Raw genomic sequence first — 20,037 nt, 5'->3', positions numbered from 1 at the left:
GAACCCCTGGTCCCTGGCAGGACCAGTTCATCTGGTGGAAAGTGACCAGAATGTTGATGGGGACCAAAAGCATGTTGTGAGAGGAACACTGAAAATGGAGCTAATCTATACAAAGAAAATGAATCTGGGAACTTCTCAGTATTGAAAGTATCCTAAAGATTGTTACGGGAAGAGCAATGCATCTGTCCTAGGTGCAACCAGGATAGGTTTGGGCTAACTGGATAGACCTATGGGAGAAGAAATTTGCTTTCTCTCCCAAAGTCGTGCAGGGGTGGGTTAGATGGTTTCACAGCGTGAGTTCCACCGGTGGAGGTGTTTAAATGTGTTTACAGGGATATCGCGATGGAGCAGAGAGGGTTCAGACACCACTTAGGGACAGAATCCCAAACTTCATCTGCATTTCTTAGCTTCTGTGACTCCATAAAACCTGCTAATCACCACCCTCTACTCACACTCTTACACACTCACACACACACTCTAACGTAGGTTGAAGTTTTGTTGTTCAGTGTGCCTGAGAAGTGTTTGCTATGCTAACTTTAAGGACAGATATGGACAGATGATCGGTTAATCAACAGATAAGTGGGAAATATAGGTAAATAAAAGGATATCTGGGACCTCTCTGTCTTGCAGAATTGGTGTGATTAGCTCAGAAGCCAGCTGGGGCTCTTAGGAATCATAATCTCTTTGTACCACATGCTCAATTCTCTGAGACTGGCCCACCCATGACCTCCTCTGCCTTTGGTTTAGGGACCTATGCCCTCTCTGATTTTGACCCCTCCCAGCCTGAATACCAAGTTTGGCAATGCTCCCCACCCCCCACCCCCCAAAAAGGAATGCACCGTCACCAAGAGACTTAGTGATCAGTGTAGACTTCACTGATGAAGGGAAGGGGAAGGAAGGTCAGGGGCGTTCCATTTCTCCGGAAGTCCCCTTCTGGCCACCTTTCCATGGGGGAATCACTGCCCTATGCAGTAACCAGCTATCTCCTTTCTCTGTTTTTGATTTTCAGGGAAGAAAGTCAATATTTTTTTTCTGTTGTGCAAAACGAGCCTTCCCTTCCCAAGTAACTTGGGCAAGCAGCTAATCCCCAGGTCACCGCCCGGTGGAACTCCAGGCTGGGATCTGCACCTGGTTTTATTTATCAAAAACACTTAGACAAGTATTCTTCCCCAGCGAAGACAATGTTCTTGAAAGTCACAAGAATAAATAAATTAAGTTTCTCCCCCACCCCCTTTTCTGCTTACCAGTGTGTGGGTAACGTAAGTGCGCGTGCGCGGGGAAGCCTTCCTGGACTCGGAATGAAGCGCTAAACTGTTTGCAAAAGATCAGGAGGACGTTATTAACTGAACCCGGACTGGCGGCTTCTGAGATCTGAGGAGATTTATTTTCGCAGATAAGCAATAATCTCTTAATAAAATCGTGAGCGGTGCCCGGGAGAATTGGGCAGAGGGGCGATAAATGAAGGGAGGGTGAAAATGAAATGTCAAAGGTACACCGAAGGGGTTGAGGCGAGCCGGGTGGTGGGAGGCCTTGGAGGAGTGGGGAGACAGAGGTACAAAAACCAGGGTTCTCAAGGAGGAAACACACTTGAAAGTCAGGGTAAATCAGAAGCATAGGTTCCCCCCCCCCCCCCGGGGAAGTGAATCCTGATCCTTGCTTGGCGGTGGAAAGTTTGGAGACCTGACGGGGGGGGGGGGGGGGGGGGGGGGGGGGGGGGGGGGGGGCGGGGCCTGAAAACAACATTGGGGTCGGAAGGCTCGAGACAATGGTTGCCGCTGCGTCCAGGACAGGACAGATTGCTGACCTTCCCGGCAGCAGGGACAGGAAAGAGGGCTCAGACTCAGCATCTATGGAGTGGGGGGTGGGGGGGAGGTAAGGAAAAGGAGGTGGACCAGGTGACAGGGACGCAGGATGTGCTGGGGACAGTGGCGTTACGGTTCACTCAAGCCAGCTCCTCTCCTGCCCATGTTGCCCTTTGGGGAATCAGCCTTCTTTGTACAGATCTTCTGGTATTTCAGAGAGATAAGTAAAATCTCTCAGTTTCTATGGCTCACAATTAATTTTAAAAATGAACAACTCCAGCCAATAAAACAAAACATCTCGAGGGCCACATGCATCTGCCGCATGACGTCGATCAGAACTACAAAGTGATAAAGAGGGTTCTGTTCAACCGGAAAGACTGATTTCTAATGATTGGAGCTGCTAACATGGACCGGGTTGCAGTGGGGGTGAGGGTGGGGGTGGGGAATGGGAGCATGAGCTCCCCAATCATGAAAGATATGTATTTAAGCAAAAGGAGACGAGATAAAAAAAAAATGTTGAGTATTGGATAGGAGCTGCCAGAGAGAGGGGTGACTTATCAGGCCCTCTCTTCAAAATTAAAATGCTGGACTTGTCCTCAGAGAGTCCAACTCAATAGGTGTGTCAGAACCGGCCACCAGCATAGGACAAAGTGCTTCAGATGATTGTGATGGGCTAACAGGTGTGGAATGTGTTCTTGCTGACCACTGAGGTGACACCTCCCTCTCCCCATCCCCTGATCGGCTGGATGTGGAGCAGAGACGAGACCCCTCCCCCCCGCCCCCCGAGAATCTGAAGCTGATAATTGGGAGACCTGATCCAACCCCCCCAGAGTGGTTTACGTTCCCCTGTAATAACATGCATCCCACGACCTTACTGTTGCTTGTGCGGGTGCTTGTCTGTGACAAGTGTGCTGGGATTGCCTCTTTACTGTCCCCTCTGCTTAGATGTAAGCCATTTCCTCATTGTGTCCTGTGAGGCAGGAAGGCTGAGTGTCTATGTTAACGTTTTAAATAAACAGAGACTGGCCGAGACCGAGGCTGGGAGGGCTGAGGGACTTGCTAAAGGCCACCCGGTCAGCTGCTGAGTCAGGATGAGGTCACCCGTCTCCTGTCTCCTAGACCGGCGGGGTTTCCTGTCCGCTGTGCGGATGCCGGAGGCCTCGGATCTGCTCTGACGGTCTGGAGAGCTCCTCTTTCTTCATAGGTCTGAGTTGAAAACCTAACTTTAAAACCGATCTCTGTGACTTAGGGCCTGAGTGAGTCTCACCTCACTGAGCCTCAGTTTCCCCATCTGTAAAAAGGGAGCTAATAACAACTGCCTTGCAGAGCTGGACAGATAAAGCCAAACAACTGGGTGTCAAAAGGCTCTGTTACTAGAACACATGGACTATGTGGACCACAGAATTGGAGTGAGGACCCCCATGTCCTTCCTTCTGTCGTGACCGGTTGCCATATGCCAGGCAGCCACACAGACTGTGGGCTCGGGGGGGGGCATCTTGACCACATTTTGCACCATACGGCGAATTGCGTGTGACCCTGTAGAACACAGCGTGGTGCTGAGCTGGTAGAATATTTGTCCTGAGAGTATCCTTTTGCTTAAGTATCTTTGTGACTAGACAGAAAGAGACCGAGGGGATCCATCCAGGGAGAAAGGGACGCAAAGAGAAACTGAGTCAGCTGAGGTTACAGCCAGTGCCCAGGAAAACATCCCCATGGGGGCACCCCAGAATGTCGGCGTGGGTGGGATCTCAGAGTAAGGGGTTCAAGCTTGAACACCTAGCACTCCCTCCAGGCTGGGAGAGTGAGCCCATGACAAATGTCCCTGGTCACTGGCCAGGCAGGTGCCCCGTCCTCCTCCTTTTACGGGATGTACTGCTAAGCACGAGGTTGGATAATATAGCTTAGAGCAGGGGTCCCCAAACGTTTTACACAAGGGGCCAGTTCACTGTCCCTCAGACTGTTGGAGGGCCAGACTATAAAAAAAACTATGAACAAATCCCTATGCACACTGCACATATCTTATTTTAAAGTAAAAAAAAAAAAAAAAAAAAAAAAAAAGGAACAAATACAATATTTAAAATAAAGAACAAGTAAATTTAAATCAACAAACTGACCAGTATTTCATTGGGAACTATGGGCCTGCTTTTGGCTAATGAGATGGTCAATATCCGGTTCCATATTTGTCACTGCTAGCTGTAACAAGTGATATGACGCGTGTGTCCCACGTCACCAGAAGTAGTACTGTACGTGAGCGACACTGCACTGTGCTCACTGACCATCAATGAAAGAGGTGCCCCTTCCGGAAGTGCGGCGGGGGGCCGGATAAATGGCCTCAGGGGGCCGCATGCGGCCCGCGGGCCATAGTTTGGGGACCCCTGGCTTAGAGGTTGGTATGCAGGTCCGAGGGGCCTCCACCTCCACCCCCACTCCCCGTGACAACTGGTCAGAGTGGGAACACGGAGGGCGGGAGAGGGTGCTGGTGCCACCAAGCTATGCCCAGAGTCTCAGAACAAGCAGAGAGAGGGGCACAGGACACAGGCCAGCTGGGCCGCCCGGCCCAAGGCTGCAGTTCCGCTTCGCACCTACCGGTGTCACTCTGACCAATGGTTTCCAACGACCTCTCTTGAGTAGACAGAGGTTCAGGACAGGAGAGAAGACGGTGGGGACAGGAGCATCTTTCCAGGACTTCCCTGAGAGGGTAGCCGACCGGCAGGAATATTCTCCTCGTGCCTCCTTGTCAAGACGAGGAAGGGAGAGAAAGAAGGGCCCTCCCATCAGTTCCTTCCTCCGGAACCATGTGGCCCGATCGTCTCCCCGTCTGTGAAATGAGAACAACAGTGCCGGAGAGCATTGCTGTGCAGCATGAACGAGTTAGAGCCTGGACAGACACAGAGAGAGCCTAGCCAGCATCACGCTAGATCGTGGCGACTGCAAACACGGCTTATTTTATGGTCTCCCATCGACTGATTCATAGCGGCCGCCTGGGGCGGGGGGGGGCTTGACGCGTTCCCGATGCCCAGGGCTGGGTGGCGGAGGGGCTGGCCCCTGCAGGTGGTCCTGGCCAAGGCTGGGAAGAGCTGTGCTCTTTTGCAGATGAGAGAACTGAGGTCCGAGGTAGGTAGTGATTGCCTGAAGCCAAACACAAAAGGAAAGACGTGGAAATAAACCTCACACCAGCCTTTCAGGCTGGCTTTCTAAGTTCGCCTTTGCTCCGAGCGCCGCAGACAGCGGTGGCCACTGGGGGAGGGGAGGGGAGCAGAGAACACCGGGCCAGGGGATTCCAGAGTTTCATCCAAGAAGAGGAGGGATTTCTCCATTCGGATGCAGGCTCCTTCCGGTTGCCCATTTCAACAGACTTTTCCAGACCCACGGGCAACGTTACCGCAGAAGAAAGGAACCCTGGAACTACCCACGGACCTCCTGACAAGCTGCTTATTTGCTCTGTGGTTTGAGAACAATCTGTTTTGCCGCAGGGGTTCTTGTTCATCTCAGAAGCCCCGAGCAGCTCCGATGAGCCGGAAACGAGCAGGCTGACGCTCCGGTGTTCATTGAGCACTGACTGGCGCTGGCCGGGACCCCAGGCCCTCTCAGAACCCTTACCTCATCTCAGCCTCCGAAGGCACCCTGGAGTGGACATGGCTCTCCCCTTGAAGGAAATCAACGCCTGGAGAAGTTACAGAACTTGCCCAAGGTCATAGAGGTCCTGATGGCAGCCTCGGGACTCAAACCCAGATTCATCCGCCTCCAAAGACCGAACTACGTCTCTTCTACTGCAAAGAATTCAGCAGCTTTTTGAGAAAAGAATAAGGCGCAGGTGGCAGAGGGACAGGAGTCACTGAGGGCAAGAAGAAGCGTGCCAGGCCCCCAAAGCGGCTGCACCATTTCCTCCAGCGCTCAGGGCAGCGCTACTCCAGCCGGCCCGTGGGCCCCACGTGAGAGAGGGTGGAACAGCGTCTCGGGCCCAGCGTCTTGCGCCAGCGGAGAAGTCCTGCAGTCAGGGCTTCACGCCCGGCCTCCTGACTCCAAGCAACCACCTGCTTTGAGCTGCAGGACACCACACCACACAGCACGAGTTTCCAGCATGCAATATGTCTGGAGGAAAAGACATCGTTTGGGCTCAGTTGTTCCTTATACGCCTCCTTGGGGAGAGGAGACGTTTGCTGTTTTGCCTGCCTAGGATTTTTTTTTTTTTTTAATCTGGTAAGATGTTTGTTTGTGTGTTTGTTTGACTTCCCTTCAAGTTAGGCGTGGGATACCTCTCCGCTGTGGCGTTCAGTCTCAGCGAGACCCATCAATCAAGTTTTCTGACCTTCTCCTGTCCCAGCTGTGGACGTGTGACCCACGTCCCGCCATCTGTCCCCCTCTCCCTGGAGTTTGACATTTCCGTAGAGAGGCTAAAGGATGAGAAACAGCTGGAGCTGGAGCTTCCTAATTGGAAAGTCCAAGGAGACGCTGTCTACGGGGTCGCACGCTGCAATGCAAGCTCGCTGTTTCCACACAGTTATTCATAGCACTCCCTTGCTGTCTCCAAAGTGCCCTGGGAGTGATGATGAATTATATCGTCACCCTAACTGCCGCCCAGTCCCCACAGCCTGGGTGCCTGCGTTCCCTTCTGTTAGGTAAGCTGCCGCTTTTCTCTCCAATAAATTATTGTACTTTTTTACCTAAGTGAATCAAGTCTGTGTCTTGTTTGCAATAATGACAGATACTTCAATTGTGTCCCTGGAAATAACTCACCAATATTTCTTTGTGCCATAGAGGTCCTTAATAATCAGGGAGCTGCTAGCATTTTTTTTTTTTTTCATTTTTCTGAAGCTGGAAACGGGGAGAGACAGTCAGACAGACTCCCGCATGCGCCCGACCGGGATCCACCATGGGGCGACGCTCTGCCCACCAGGGGGCGATGCTCTGCCCATCCTGGTCGTTGCCATATTGCGACCAGAGCCACTCTAGCGCCTGGGGCAGAGGCCACAGAGCCATCCCCAGCGCCCGGGCCATCTTTGCTCCAATGGAGCCTTGGCTGCGGGAGGGGAAGAGAGTGACAGAGAGGAAAGTGCGGCGGAGGGGTGGAGAAGCAAATGGGCGCTTCTCCTGTGTGCCCTGGCCGGGAATCGAACCTGGGTCCTCCGCACGCTAGGCCGATGCTCTACCGCTGAGCCAACCGGCCAGGGCCTGCTAGCATTTTTGACAGATAATATCCAGCCTCCTTTCCCAACGACGACACCCAGGCTTGCTCAGAGGCCTGATGGGAAAATGTCCACAGTAGCGTGGTCTGAAGTTTATTCTCAAAAGCATGGCACCCCCTGGGTTGGCCTGGTTTCTGCCATTATCGAGTGCAAAGCATCAAGCGGCCCCCAGTCTGCTGCGGCCCCAGTCCTTGACAGGAGGCGACGCCTTACCTTACCCAGAGGTGGACTGATCCACAGGGATTTCATTCGTCTCGGGGAGGTAGAGTTTGTCCCCACTGGAACTGATGGCCATTCTAGCTTCGAATGTGCTTCCCCAGTCTCTGACGCGTACTCAGCCTGTGGGCTCACTGGAGGCCTGACCCACCTCTCCGGTGTCTCAACCAAGAAACAGATGTCACTACAATGAAGTGGGGCAGCGGAGGGTGCCCACGGGAGTCACCGCTTTGTAATGAACCTAAGTGCCCAAAAGCAAGGACGTGGCCTTATAAAGGGGTGCAGGGGCCGATCGATGACTAAGGAAGACCCAAATGAATGGAGGATTATATCATGTTCATAGTTTGGAAGGACACTGTTAAGACGATATCATATTATCCATCATTGATCTGTAGATCGCATGCTATTTTAATCAGAATTTTAGATTTTTTTTTTTATATTTTTTATTAAGTGAGAGGCAGGGAGGCAGAGACAGACTCCTGCATGTGCCTGACTGGGATCCACTTGGCAAGCCCCCTGCCAGGGGGTCCTCTCCCCGTCTGGGCCTCTACTGAGCTATTTTAGTGCCTGAGGCGAGGCCATGGAGCCATCCTCAGTGCCCGGATCAACTCTGCTCAAACCGTTTGAGCCATGGCTGTGGGAGGGGAAGAGAGGGAGAGAGACAGGGAGGGGCGGAGAAGCAGATGGTTGCTTTTCCTGTGTGCCCTGACCAGGAATCGAACCTGGTACATCCACATGCCAGGCTGATACTCTACCACTGAGCCAACCGGCCAGAGCCAGAACTTCAGATTTCTTTATGGAAATTTTACACTGATTCTCCAGTTTACACGGGGATGCGAAGAGCTGCTGAAAAATAGCCAAGACAATCTCAGGAAGAACAAAGTTGGAGGATTGACACCACCCAACGTAAATGCTTCGTAAAAAGCCACCCTCATTAAGACAGTGTGGCACTGGGACGAGTGCAGAGGCATCAGTGGACCAGAAGAGAGTCCAGAAGCAGACCCATTCAAACAGGGACGCTTCCTTTACGACACAGGTGACAGGACACCGCAGAGGAGGGAGTAATGGACAATCCTTTCAATGAACAGCACTGCATCAGCTGAAATTCATGTAGGAAAATGAATTCAGACCCCTATGTGGTCCCCTAAATAAAACCAATTTCATCAAGTTTTTAGATCTAAATGTAAGAGCTAAAAAAAAAAGAAAAGAAAGAAAGCTTCTAATGAAAAACAAGATTACGAACCTACATGTAAAATGCAAAATTATAAAACTTGTAGAAGAAGCCAGGAAGAAAGCTTGCATGACCTTGGGTTTAGTGAAGAGTTTTTAAACATACCATAGAATTATTGTAAAACTGAGATGTTAACTGTATTAGGAAAGAAAAAAAAAAAACTGTGAGATTAGACTTGATTAAATTAAATAGTTTTGCTCTGCAAAGGACAACGTTAAGAGAATGGAAAGAGCCTGACCTGTGGTGGCGCAGTGGATAAAGCATCGACCTGGAAATGCTGAGGTCGCCGGTTCGAAACCCTGGGCTGGCCTGGTCACGGCACATATTGGAGTTGATGCTTCCTGCTCCTCCCCCTCCTCACTCCCTTCTCTCTCTTTCTCTCTCTCTTCTCTAAAATGAATAAAGTCTTTTAAAATAAAAAAATAAAATAAAATAAGTAGGTCCTGGCCAGTTGGCTCAGTGGTAGAGCGTTGGCCTGGCATGCAGAAGTCCCGGGTTTAATTCCCAGCCAGGGCACACAGGAGAAGCACCCATCTGCTTCTCCACCCCTCCCCCTTTCCTTCCTTTCTGTCTCTCTCTCTTCCCCTCCCGCAGCCAAGGCTCTATTGGAGCAAGGTTGGCCCAGGCACTGAGGATGGCTCCTTGGCCTCTGCCTCAGGCACTAGAATGGCTCTGGTTGTAACAGAGCTATGCCCCGGATGGGCAGAGCATCGCCCCCTGGTGGGCATGCCGGGTGGATCCCAGTCGGGCACATGTGGGAGTCTGTCTGACTGCCTCCCCGTTTCCAGCTTCGGAAAAAATACAAAAAATAAAAATAAAAATAACTAGAATGGAAAAGAGAAGCCACAGACAGAAAATATTGAAAATCACTTATTTGATAAGGGACTTAGATGTAGAATATGCGAAAAAGTCTTAAAACTCAACAAGGATACAAAAGAAGCCCATTTTAAAAATGGGTAAAAGATAGGAAGAGGTATTTCTCTAAGAAAGGGGTAATGATGGCAAATAATCGTATAAAAAGGATGCTCAAAGTCATTGGTCATTATGGAATTGCAAATTAAAACAACAATGTGATACCACGACACAACCTATTAGAACGGATAAAATTAAGAGAGAAAAACAGACTACAACCAGAACAAGTTCTGGGGAGGCTGTGAAGCAAGGGGAACCCCGCTCCTTGCTGGTGGGAAGGCGCAGTGACCCCAACGCTTGGGGGAAGGTGTCGGATGCTTTCATGGGAAACAAAACATACCCTCACCTCACGACCCAGAGGTCACGCTCCTAATTACTTACCCGACTGATCTGAAAACTCGTGCCCACACCAAAGCCTGTCCATAAATATTTGCAGCAGTTTGTATTCATAATGGACAGAAGTGGGAAGCCACCGAGGAGCCCTTTCCTAGGTGAGCAGGTAAACCAGCTGTGGTCCCCTCACAGCACTGAGAACTGTTCCGTAATCGGAAGAAACGAGCTGCTATTACACTAGCCCCTGCAACAGCAGGAGTGGAACTTAATGCATTCATTCGATCAATGAGAGGAGCCAGTCTAAGAAATGCTTCCGGGTAGATCGCATTTTGGAAAGCCAACCCCGCAGCTCAGGGCTCGCCAGGGGTTTAGCGGTGGGAGGGTCAGCGGAGTGAAACAGGGAAGCTCTCTTTGGGCAGTGAAACTTCTGTGTGGTCAGGCCGTGCTGTGGACGCACAGGGCCACCCATCTTTTCCAAATCCACAGAGCCGAATAGCACAGAGTAAATCTGATCGTCTGCAGTTTTTTGCAACGTGAGGGAGGGGGGGGATCTCAAGATGGAATGTGGGCTGCGGCCAAAGGGTCTAACTCTCTGCAAGTCTCAGAAGAGGGTGGGAAACAGCGGTACTGACCTCCCTGGAACCTTAGGAAGAACAGGAACTGTTAGACAGACGCACAGGGGAGCACACGGGAGCCCGGGACGCCAGTTGGTACAGCTGTTTCTTAGCAATTCTGAAACCCACCGTGAAGGTGTGCTGGGATTATTCAAATGAGTAAGTGGGTGGGAGATGGTGGGAGCCAGGTTTCTCACTGTGGGCTGGGAGGCCACAGGTAAGCAGGAAGACCAGCATGAGCCATGTGGTATTGGAGTAGGGTCTGAGACGTCAGTGAGAACTCAGGTTTAACTTAGCACAGAGGTCGGTGGGTAGACACAGACATAATGAGAGCTGTGTGCCTGCACCTGGCTTTAGTGCCCACATCGGTTTCCTAGCTCTGCCTCTTGACAGGGTCTAGCGGCAACGATGCCCCAGCAGCCACGGACACACCCAGAGCCCTGACTTTGTTCTCAAATAGCATTCCCTCGTGAAAGAGGAAATGGCCGATTCTAGAGCTGGGAATGGAATATGGCAAATGAGCTCGAAGCTTCTTGCAGTGCTTACTTTAAATGGTGTACGTGAAATTGAGGGGAAGGTAGCATTTCAGCCCTAGCTCAACGGAGAGAAAGAAACTGTATAAAGGTTTTAGGAAGCAGACTATTATGAAGTGAACCCTAACGACTGCTGTCCCCTGATCTTGCTTCCACGGGGCAGGGTCTGAGCCCCTCACGCTACTGGGTTCTATGGCCTTTTCTTATTAAAATGCCTAAACGCGCCACTCCGTGGATGACTTCAGCTTTCCACGTGACTGAACTAAAATTCCGAGGTCAAAGAAATTTTACGCGCCCGGGGAGTTCACCGTGGGAGAGGATTCTGGGTAAAACAGGAGCGCTGCGGCAACCGAAGGACCAAGAAAACACAGGTTGAGCCATTTGGGAAAGAAAGTCTATCTAATCACCCCAAGCTATAAAATTCCACTCTGTTTTGCAGGGAAAATGTCAGGTGCTAGCGAGAGGCCCCGAGCAGGAGAAACCCGTGATGTTTTTCTACGTTTCCCGGTCACACAATTCCAAGGCAATGTTGTAACTGATATTAGGCTCCCTCACCACCTGGCCTGGTGTAATGTTCGCTCCGCTGTGGAAAGTGCGTGGCCTCAAGAACTGGACAGAACTGGGTGTGGTTCTGACTCCACATTGTAATATGATACTTTCGCTGGCTGCCCTGTGTCTCCTGCATCAGAGGGGCTGCCGGCCTCCCGGGTGCAGCCGGGGACCCCTCCCACCTTCTGCCCCGACCACTGCCCCGGGGGGGGGGGGGGAACCTGCAGAGCAGGGCCTGAGACTTCCAAGCACTGATTCCGCAGTCAAACAACTCTCTCTAAAGAGCTCAACTGCCTGACCAGGCGGTGGCGCAGTGGATAGAGCGTAGGACTGTGATGCAGAGGACCCAGGTTCGAGACCCCGAGGTCGCCAGCTTGAGCACAGGCTCATCTGGTTTGAGCAAAAAGCCCACCAGCTTGAACCCAAGGTTGCTGGCTCCAGCAAGGGGTTACTTGGTCTGCTGAAGGCCCGCGGTCAAGGCACATATGAGAAAGCAATCAATGAACAACTAAGGTGTTGCAATGTGCAATGAAAAACTAATGATTGATGCTTCTCATCTCTCTCCGTTCCTGTCTGTCCCTGTCTATCCCTCTCTCTGACTCACTCTCTGTCTCTGTAAAAAATAAAAAAATAAAATAAAATAAAAATTTAAAGAGCTCAACTGAAAATCAATTAAGTTGGGAGGAAGGAAGGGGGGAACCTGTTGGAAGAATAGGTTGGTCTCCGGGCTCCTGTGATGTTATGGTCTTCATGTTTCTAATGCTTTTTGCCTCGTTCCCTGTGTGTTGGCTGCAGTCTCAGCCGGGCTCTCTGCGGTGATAGAAAAAAAGGTGCCTCCCGCACACCCACACCTCTGTTTTCAGAGCCCGCGATCCCAGCACCCCTATGTTATTTTTCATGGAAAAGTTCTGATTCGCCCCGCTCGGTCTCCCACCGGTTCAGGGGCGTGGCATTGCCCCACACACAGCTCTTGTCCTCTCCTCCCTCCCTGCCCGGTGAAGGTAGGAGCTGGTTTTTATGGGAAAGCGGGGGGACTGGGTGGAAGGCAAACAAATGCAACACGTGGAACCTCGTGTTTCGACGAAGGCGGATGAAGTGTGTGCTCACATTTGTAACCTGACTTCATCCTGAGGCTCCTCCCACCAGGGAGTAAAGAGAGACCCGTGGGGAGTTTCACCCTGTCCCGTGGCCCGGGTGTGCAGTGATTTCCGGGAGCACGGCGAGCGGAGGCAGAATTGCTGCATGCTCACAGGTGTGGGCCTCTGCGCTGTCCATCCTGCTCCGGTTCTGGCCTTCTGATGCCTGGGACCCCATGGCTGGAAACTGCCAATGGCCAGAGGAAGAAGCTACTGGCTCTCTGGTGGGCAGCTTGGGGCACCTCCCAGGCTCTCAGCAAAGCCAGCAGGTGCGCTTGGCTCCATACAGGAAATCCCTCCAGCAGATAGTTGTGTCCCCCAGAGCTTAAAAGCAGAGGTACAATAGCCAGGGGGTAAGTGACCAGTGTCTCAGTGACAGACCCCAACTGGAATCCGGTCACCAGTCCTCTCCAGTGTAGGACCTTTGTCCTAGAGCCAGATGTGTGCACTGACGCTTCCTCTTCATTCCCGACAAGACTTGGCTCCGCACTCCTCCACCCGCTGGGTGCACAGACCCCACGAGGTCCCTCTGCTGGGGCCGCCTTCTCACCTTCGGATCCAGTCTGATCACAAGGTGGCTGAATTCTCTCCCGACTTCAGCTCCAGCGGAAACTGCTGCCTGTGGTTGTTTTTAGTTCCAGGGAAGGACTTGGGAGAGAATCTTTCTTTTCTTCCTGGAGCCTCCGGCACAATCCAAAGTCAACAGTGATGTCAGTGCCCTGTGATCAGCCCGATGAGGTCAGCAGCGGCCGGCCCAGCCCTGCCTCAGCTGTGCTTCCAGATTCGAAGGCGTGAATGGAAATGGCTTCTTTCTCACCAGCATCCTTTTTTTCTGGTTTTATTTTTTCCCTTCCCTTCCCCTTCCTCCCTTCCTCCCTTCCTCCCTTCCTCCCTTCCTTCCTTCTTGTATTTTTCTGAAGCTGGAAACAGGGAGGCAGTCAGACAGACTCCCGCATGCGCTCAACCGGGATCCACCCGGCATGCCCACCAGCGGGGCATCGCTCTGTCTCGACCAGAGCCACTCTAGCGCCTGGGGCAGAGGCCAAGGAGCCATCCCCAGCGCCCGGGCCGTCTTTGCTCCAATGGAGCCTTGTCTGCGGGAGGGGAAGAGAGAGACAGAGAAGAAGGAGAGGGGGAGGGGTGGAGAAGCAGATGGGCGCCTCTCCTGTGTGCCCTGGCCAGGAATCGAACCCAGGACTTCTGCACGCCAGGCCGACGCTCCACCACTGAGCCAACCGGCCAGGGCCTGGTTTTATTTTTTTAAAGTCCATGCTTACCGCTGAAAGAGATGGAAAACACTCAGAGCACCCCTTAAACAAAGCGAAGGAGCGAGCTCCGGGCAGGTTTATGAAGGGATTCTTGGGAAGAGACCTGTCCTAAGTCATCCGAGACCTGAGTTCCAGTCCTGCTTACTCATGGCATTGTAGGGTGAGCTGAGCAGACACTCCCCGCTTGGGATTTTTAGTCTCTCCTGGTCAACCACACGGACTGGATTACACAGGATTCACGTGTCTGCTTTGGACTCGTTGTGTTCCTTCTGTTTATCTCTGTTTCCATTTCTGCTCATTGTTCAAAGTGCCCCGGCTACCCTCTCTCGTCCGCCTTTCCTCAGTCCCTCGAAGGCGGTGTGGTTGCCTCGGGAGAGTGTGAACTAAGCGGCGGACGAACCCGGAGTCCAGCCCACGCTGCACGATCAGGGCGAGGCTTTTAAACACGCACATTCCCAGTTTCCTCATCGGCAGCATGGGCTTGTGACCCCACTGCATGTGGGGTCTGGCCCAGAGCATACACTCCAGAGGTCACCATACAATCAGAGTTTTACTTATGGGAACCTACCTGGTGTTTTGGTCTCGGTATAACATATGGAATTTCAATAGATCAAGAATCAGTGGATCATTATTCATTTGAGTCACAATTAGTTGATGTTTATTAACAAATATTTGTGTCACAATGCCCCTACCTGTGATGTTGTATAATCTCCAAGTATCTCTCTATTTTAGAGATCGCATGCAGAGTCCTAAGAAACTTGTCCTGCCTCAGGCCTTAACAACCAGTTAGAATAACAGTTACTATATTATACTGGCTTACTGTAGGTCAGGCATGGTGCTAAGTACTTACATGTTATCACTCAGTCCCTACAGCAATCTGCAGTGGCGTGTGTCGGTATCTGTATTGTATGGGTAACAACACCGAGGCTCAGGGGACGTCAGGACATTGCCAGGGTCACACAGCGGACAAGTGGTCGAACTCTCATTGGAACCCTGCTCCACCTGATTCCAAAACACCCCTGAGCGAGGACTGAAATCCTCTACTTTAGGCCCCAAATCGCCATCTTGGAGATCTGTTAGGTCGGGTCTGTCCCCTTCTTGGGACCTCGGGAAGGATGCACGCCTCCCTGGATGGTTGACGGAGTCGAACAGGAGATGACAGGAGAAAGCATGCTGTAGCCTGTGAAGTGATGTGTTCCAGAATGGTGTCATCGTGTTCGAGTCGAAGGGTTAACAACGAGGAACACACTGCAAACGCCGTGCTCTTCCAAGAGACCCGTTGCGCTTCCGTTAGGACCTAGAGGAGGGCTATCCTGCGTACGCCACGGGCAACCCCAAAGCCATCCCAGCGTCTTTCCCGTCAGTCCTCCTGTCTGGACTCGTGTGGACAGCAGCAGCATGTCCCTCAGCCTTTCATTTACTCCTCTGCTTGTGTCCTTTTCCATCTTCTTTCCGCCTGAGATGTAGACGTCAAGCCTGGAGCTGCAGCAGCCTTCATGAGACCATGAGGATAAATGTCACAACACCAAACAGGCAGTTGGTAGGGGCTGGTTCCTGAATGGCTGCCCGCACAACAGAATTCCATGTGAGGTGGTTATACTTCTGTTACTTGAGCTGTCTTCTATTTGCCACTGGAAGCATTCCTAAATGACACGGGTAAGAATCACATAGTTGCTGGCACAAATCATGATGCAGGTGGCGTGGGACACAGAAGAGAAGGGAGTTGGAGAAGCCATCTTGTACTGAACCAGGGCACAGTTGCATATGGGCTCCAGGGAGATGGTAGTTTCTTACAGTGTGGGAGTTCCATGCTCAGCACTCCAGCCCACCAGTGCCTCCAGCTCATGCTTGGCAGGGGATTTCAGAGACTGTGCCTGGCCCACCGTGGGCACTTGTTAACTTGTTCAGGAAGCAGGTCATAAGCATGACTCTCTTCCAAACAGAATGCTAAGGGCTTCTCATGCATGGCCTCATTTAATCTTCCCAATACTGCTGAGGGGCAGGTGCTATCCTATCCCCATTTTATAGATGAGAAGACCATGGCACGGAGAGCTCAACACCATGTCCAAAGTGACTGACTTTAGACTCAAGCCCAGAACTCACTAACTCCCAGATCTGTGCCCTTTAATCCCTGTGCTGTCCACCAGATCAGTGTCTGCTCTTCCCTGAGGTCTGATTGGAGCCAACCGCACACAAAACTGTTCCATCTCTTCTTTCCGGTCCCACATGCCTACCTCGTTCTTTCTACGTGGAATCAGCGTGTCATGCTAATAACACAGATGTCTCCAGGGGGCTTTGAGCACCATCTCTACCTGGAACCAGCCTTTGTCTGGCTTCATACCCCAGTGCCTAATGTGTTGTCTGAATAAATTTGGGTTGAAAAAAAAATGAGTTTCCTAAGTAAACACGGAGGTTAGATTGGGCACACACAGCTAGAAGGGGTTGGTTCTGAGCGGGACAGTGAGAGAATAAAACCAGGCTCCAGCTACAGGGACTACGGGTGGCAGCTCCTGGAGCTTCTAAGGATCAGAGCAGCATTCCAGCCTCAGGCGCTGTTGTTGCATTCATTCGGATAAATTAGAAATCTTGACGCGTGTCATACCTTTTGTCTTACACCCGGAATCCATCCTAAGATTTCCAGAGATGGCAAAATCTAGAAGCACTGCCTTTGCTGTGGCTCACGCGAGCGCTGTCAGGTCTGGGACAGGTGTGCCCCCTTTTTTGTGAGAGGCGTGTTGAGAGGAAGAAATAATCCCATTCCAAGCCACACGAAGACTGTGTCATCGTATTAATATCCACGATCAATTGCGTACACCCTCGAAGCTGGATGGATGATTCTTTCAACTTTGTTACCAGAAGCCTAATAAAAAAGCTGATGTGAGTGAGTCACGGGGAGCTATTTTGCCCGAGATTCGCCACCTTGATCTGAACGGAAAATGAATTACTAAATATAAAATGCCACTCGGCTGTGATTCATAGCTCTTCCCAGCTGAAGACGCCGTTGTAAGGGGATATGATCTAGTTCTGAGAAGTGAAGTCAAGGGTCTGCTGCTCGGTATCGTATCCTCCTGAAGAGGGATAGGAGAGAGGCCTGCACGCCAACCTCCAGGAAGGGGTTTGTCTCTGCTGCTTTCTGACATATTGGGGAAAAGGGGCCATAATCCGTTTGCTCTGTTTCTAGGAAAGCGACAGCTGCCACATGCCACCGGCCTCGCTCAGGATGTGGCAACGGAGTCTGTTTCCTTCCCACGACACATACAAATGATCACATCCGAAAACGAGGACATATTGCAACCCCCCGCCCCCACAGCACGTCTGGTACATAATGGCACCCTGTGCCAATTACCTTCTGTTTACCTAAGCATTTCCGATGGAGTGTATGCAAATGCGCAGGCATTTATCTCTCCGGTGGCTGAGGATGGAAGAGAGAGCACCGAGTGCGGAAAAGCTCAAAAGGTGTTAAACAATTAGGCAGAAAGCCGGGAGCTAACGCTTAGTGCCTGGAGTGTGCCTTCTCCACGGTGAGCAGGCTGCAGGAGCATCTCGCTCACACTCCGAGACAGAGACATCCTGAGGAGCTTCGTGTGAGAAAGGCATGTGTGGCTAGGACTCGCCAGTGTCGTGTATTTGACTTTGTGCAGTGCAGGGGCCCAGGCTCGGGGGTGTGACAATCCACGTTAGAATTCTGTCTCTGCTACTTACTAGCAGAGTTGCCTGGGGCACTTAGCTAACCCCAGACTCTGGTGTGCGTGTGCACGTGTGCATGTGTGCATGTGTGTGTGTGCATGTGTGCGTGCATGCACTTCATTTGGAAAATGGACGTAAAATAGCATTTTCCCCATAGGGTTATTTTTAAGCAGGGAATGAGGTCATTAATCTCATTTAATACGTGCAAGTACCTAGTATTATTGTTCATAGAACATACCCAGAAAAGCAGCCGACATGTTCACATTGTCCGTAATATAAGATACAAATTATTTTACATAGTATGCCGTTTCATTGGTAAATGCTAACCTAGGATTTCGAACTGATGTCAACATTTCACTGGTGACTTGGCCCTTCCAGCTCGGTTCTACATGTTTTCCTAACCACAAACTTTCCTCCCACTGCGAGAGGTGCAGGGACCCGTCTCCTGAAGGGTGTGGACGACAGAACGGACCCCTACAGTCTTGTGGGTTTCCAGCTCATAGCTTTTAATCCTGGGGCCAAGATGAGAGCCACGTGTGTCCCAGAGATAGGCTCCGTGGCACAGGGACAGAGATAGTTCTACATAGTAACAGAGGGTGACCTAGTAAAGACGTCCGGTGGACTCGGGGGTGGGGTGGGGGTGGGGTTACTTGGAAAGTCTGCTTCCCCTGGGTGACACATTTGCATCGCAGGAACCACGGAAAACACTTGAGTGCATTCCCTTTTCCTCTGCTCCCGCCCTAACACCGCCCGCCAGTCCACCGCTGCGCACGCACGCACGCAAACCCTCCACCTGCAGTTTTATCCTGCTAACCTCAGGATGTTGTTTTTCTTCTGGGTCGGTGGTTTTCAAAAACGTTTTCAGTAGCAAAACCCCTTATTTCAAAGGAAATCTTCAACAATGCCCTAACCCATAAAATAGACAAAAGCAATCAACGGGCTCCTAGAGCGTCAGTCTCCGTTATTTGATGGAGAAAGAATAACTACTATATATATATATATATATATATATATATATATATATATATATATATTCAAGAACCCATGAAGCGATATATATATATATATGTATATATATATATATATACATATATATATATATATTCAAGAACCCATGCAGCCAATCTCCAGAAGCTGGTTTGAGCATGCGAGCTCAGGAGCCCCTGGTGATAGACACGCCCACCCCTGGGCGCTCTGGAGCCCCTGGTGATGGACACGCCCACCCCTGGGCGCTCTGGAGCCCCTGGTGATGGACACGCCCACCCCTGGGCGCTCTGGAGCCCCTGGTGATGGACACGCCCACCCCTGGGCGCTCTGGAGCCCCTGGTGATGGACACGCCCACCCCTGGGCGCTCTGGAGCCCGTGCCAGCTGACCCGTGGGCGGGGTTTTCCCCGTGAGCCGCACAGCCTTGCACTGCCATTACCAGTTGACTTTGTGCTTTCTGTCGCTGAGCAACCTGGGTAAGTCATGCAGCTTCTTTGGGGCTTTATTTCTCGTCTGTGAACCACCAGGCTCAGACTGGAGAATCCTTGGGCTCCATATGTCTGTAGGGAGGAGGATATGGCCACTGCTCTTAAAGCCAAGGTGCTGATCCTCGTCCCAAGGTGGTGGTTCACAGCGGAGTTTCCAATCACCGCTGCAGGTCTTCCCTGGGTGTTTGATTTTCTGATTCACTCATAGAGGCTCTGGATGTCTTTTAAGTAAGTTTTACAATATTTAACTGTACAATTGTGAAACTCATTTTCAACGTGTGTCATTGAGTTCTGGTAGGGACGGAGAGAACCATAGGAATGTCTCTGAACACTTGACAAGTCTACAGATGCTTGTATTCATTATTTCCCTGGATTCCCACAATAGTCCTCTATTTCTATTTTAAAAAAAGAACACAGACCAGAGAGAGTGGTTGGCTTCTGACTGGCGTCTCCCAGCAAGGAGAGGCTGGAGCTGAGATGGGTGTCAAGCAGGGGACACGGTTTGGAAAGCTTTGATACCATCTTACTGGGTCCACAGCCCATAGCCAGGAGAGAGACAGGTTACCTGGTCAAGGTGGGAGAGACAGGCAACGGGGGGCTCCTGCAGGACCACAGGGAGACTAATGTCAGCGGTCCTGGGTGGGGGCCGCAGGGCAGGCAGAGGGCAGCAGGTAGGAGAGCCTTTCAGTCTATCTTTCAGGGGATCCCGAGTCCGGCGACCGAGACCTCTTGATGGGCGCCATGCAGAAACACAGAACAGCCCCCAACTCAGAGTCAGTCTCCCTCCGCATGTGAAGTGTCAGAGGGCAGAAGGAAGCCCTTTCTCACCTCCTCTTGCTCCGGCCAACCTTTGTCTTGGGGCTGCAAACCTCCTAACAGTTCTCATGAGTATTAAATACATCCGCGCCTCCCGTTCCCAGCCTCCCGCTGGACACGGGAATCCAAGAGGCACGGGAAGGTTTAGGTCAGGTTTGTGAGGCTGCCATATCTGATGGGCTCAATCTGCATTCGATTTACATTATGGATTTCAAAGGTTCATATTCGTTTGACTGTGAGAACCTAACTATCCCCGAGTTACTTACAAGGACAAAAGCTG

This window comes from Saccopteryx leptura, chromosome 3 (assembly GCF_036850995.1).
Source record: "Saccopteryx leptura isolate mSacLep1 chromosome 3, mSacLep1_pri_phased_curated, whole genome shotgun sequence".
Classification (NCBI taxonomy): domain Eukaryota; kingdom Metazoa; phylum Chordata; class Mammalia; order Chiroptera; family Emballonuridae; genus Saccopteryx; species Saccopteryx leptura.
The sequence above is the reverse complement of the archived record's forward strand: the minus strand, read 5'-3'. Positions refer to the sequence as shown.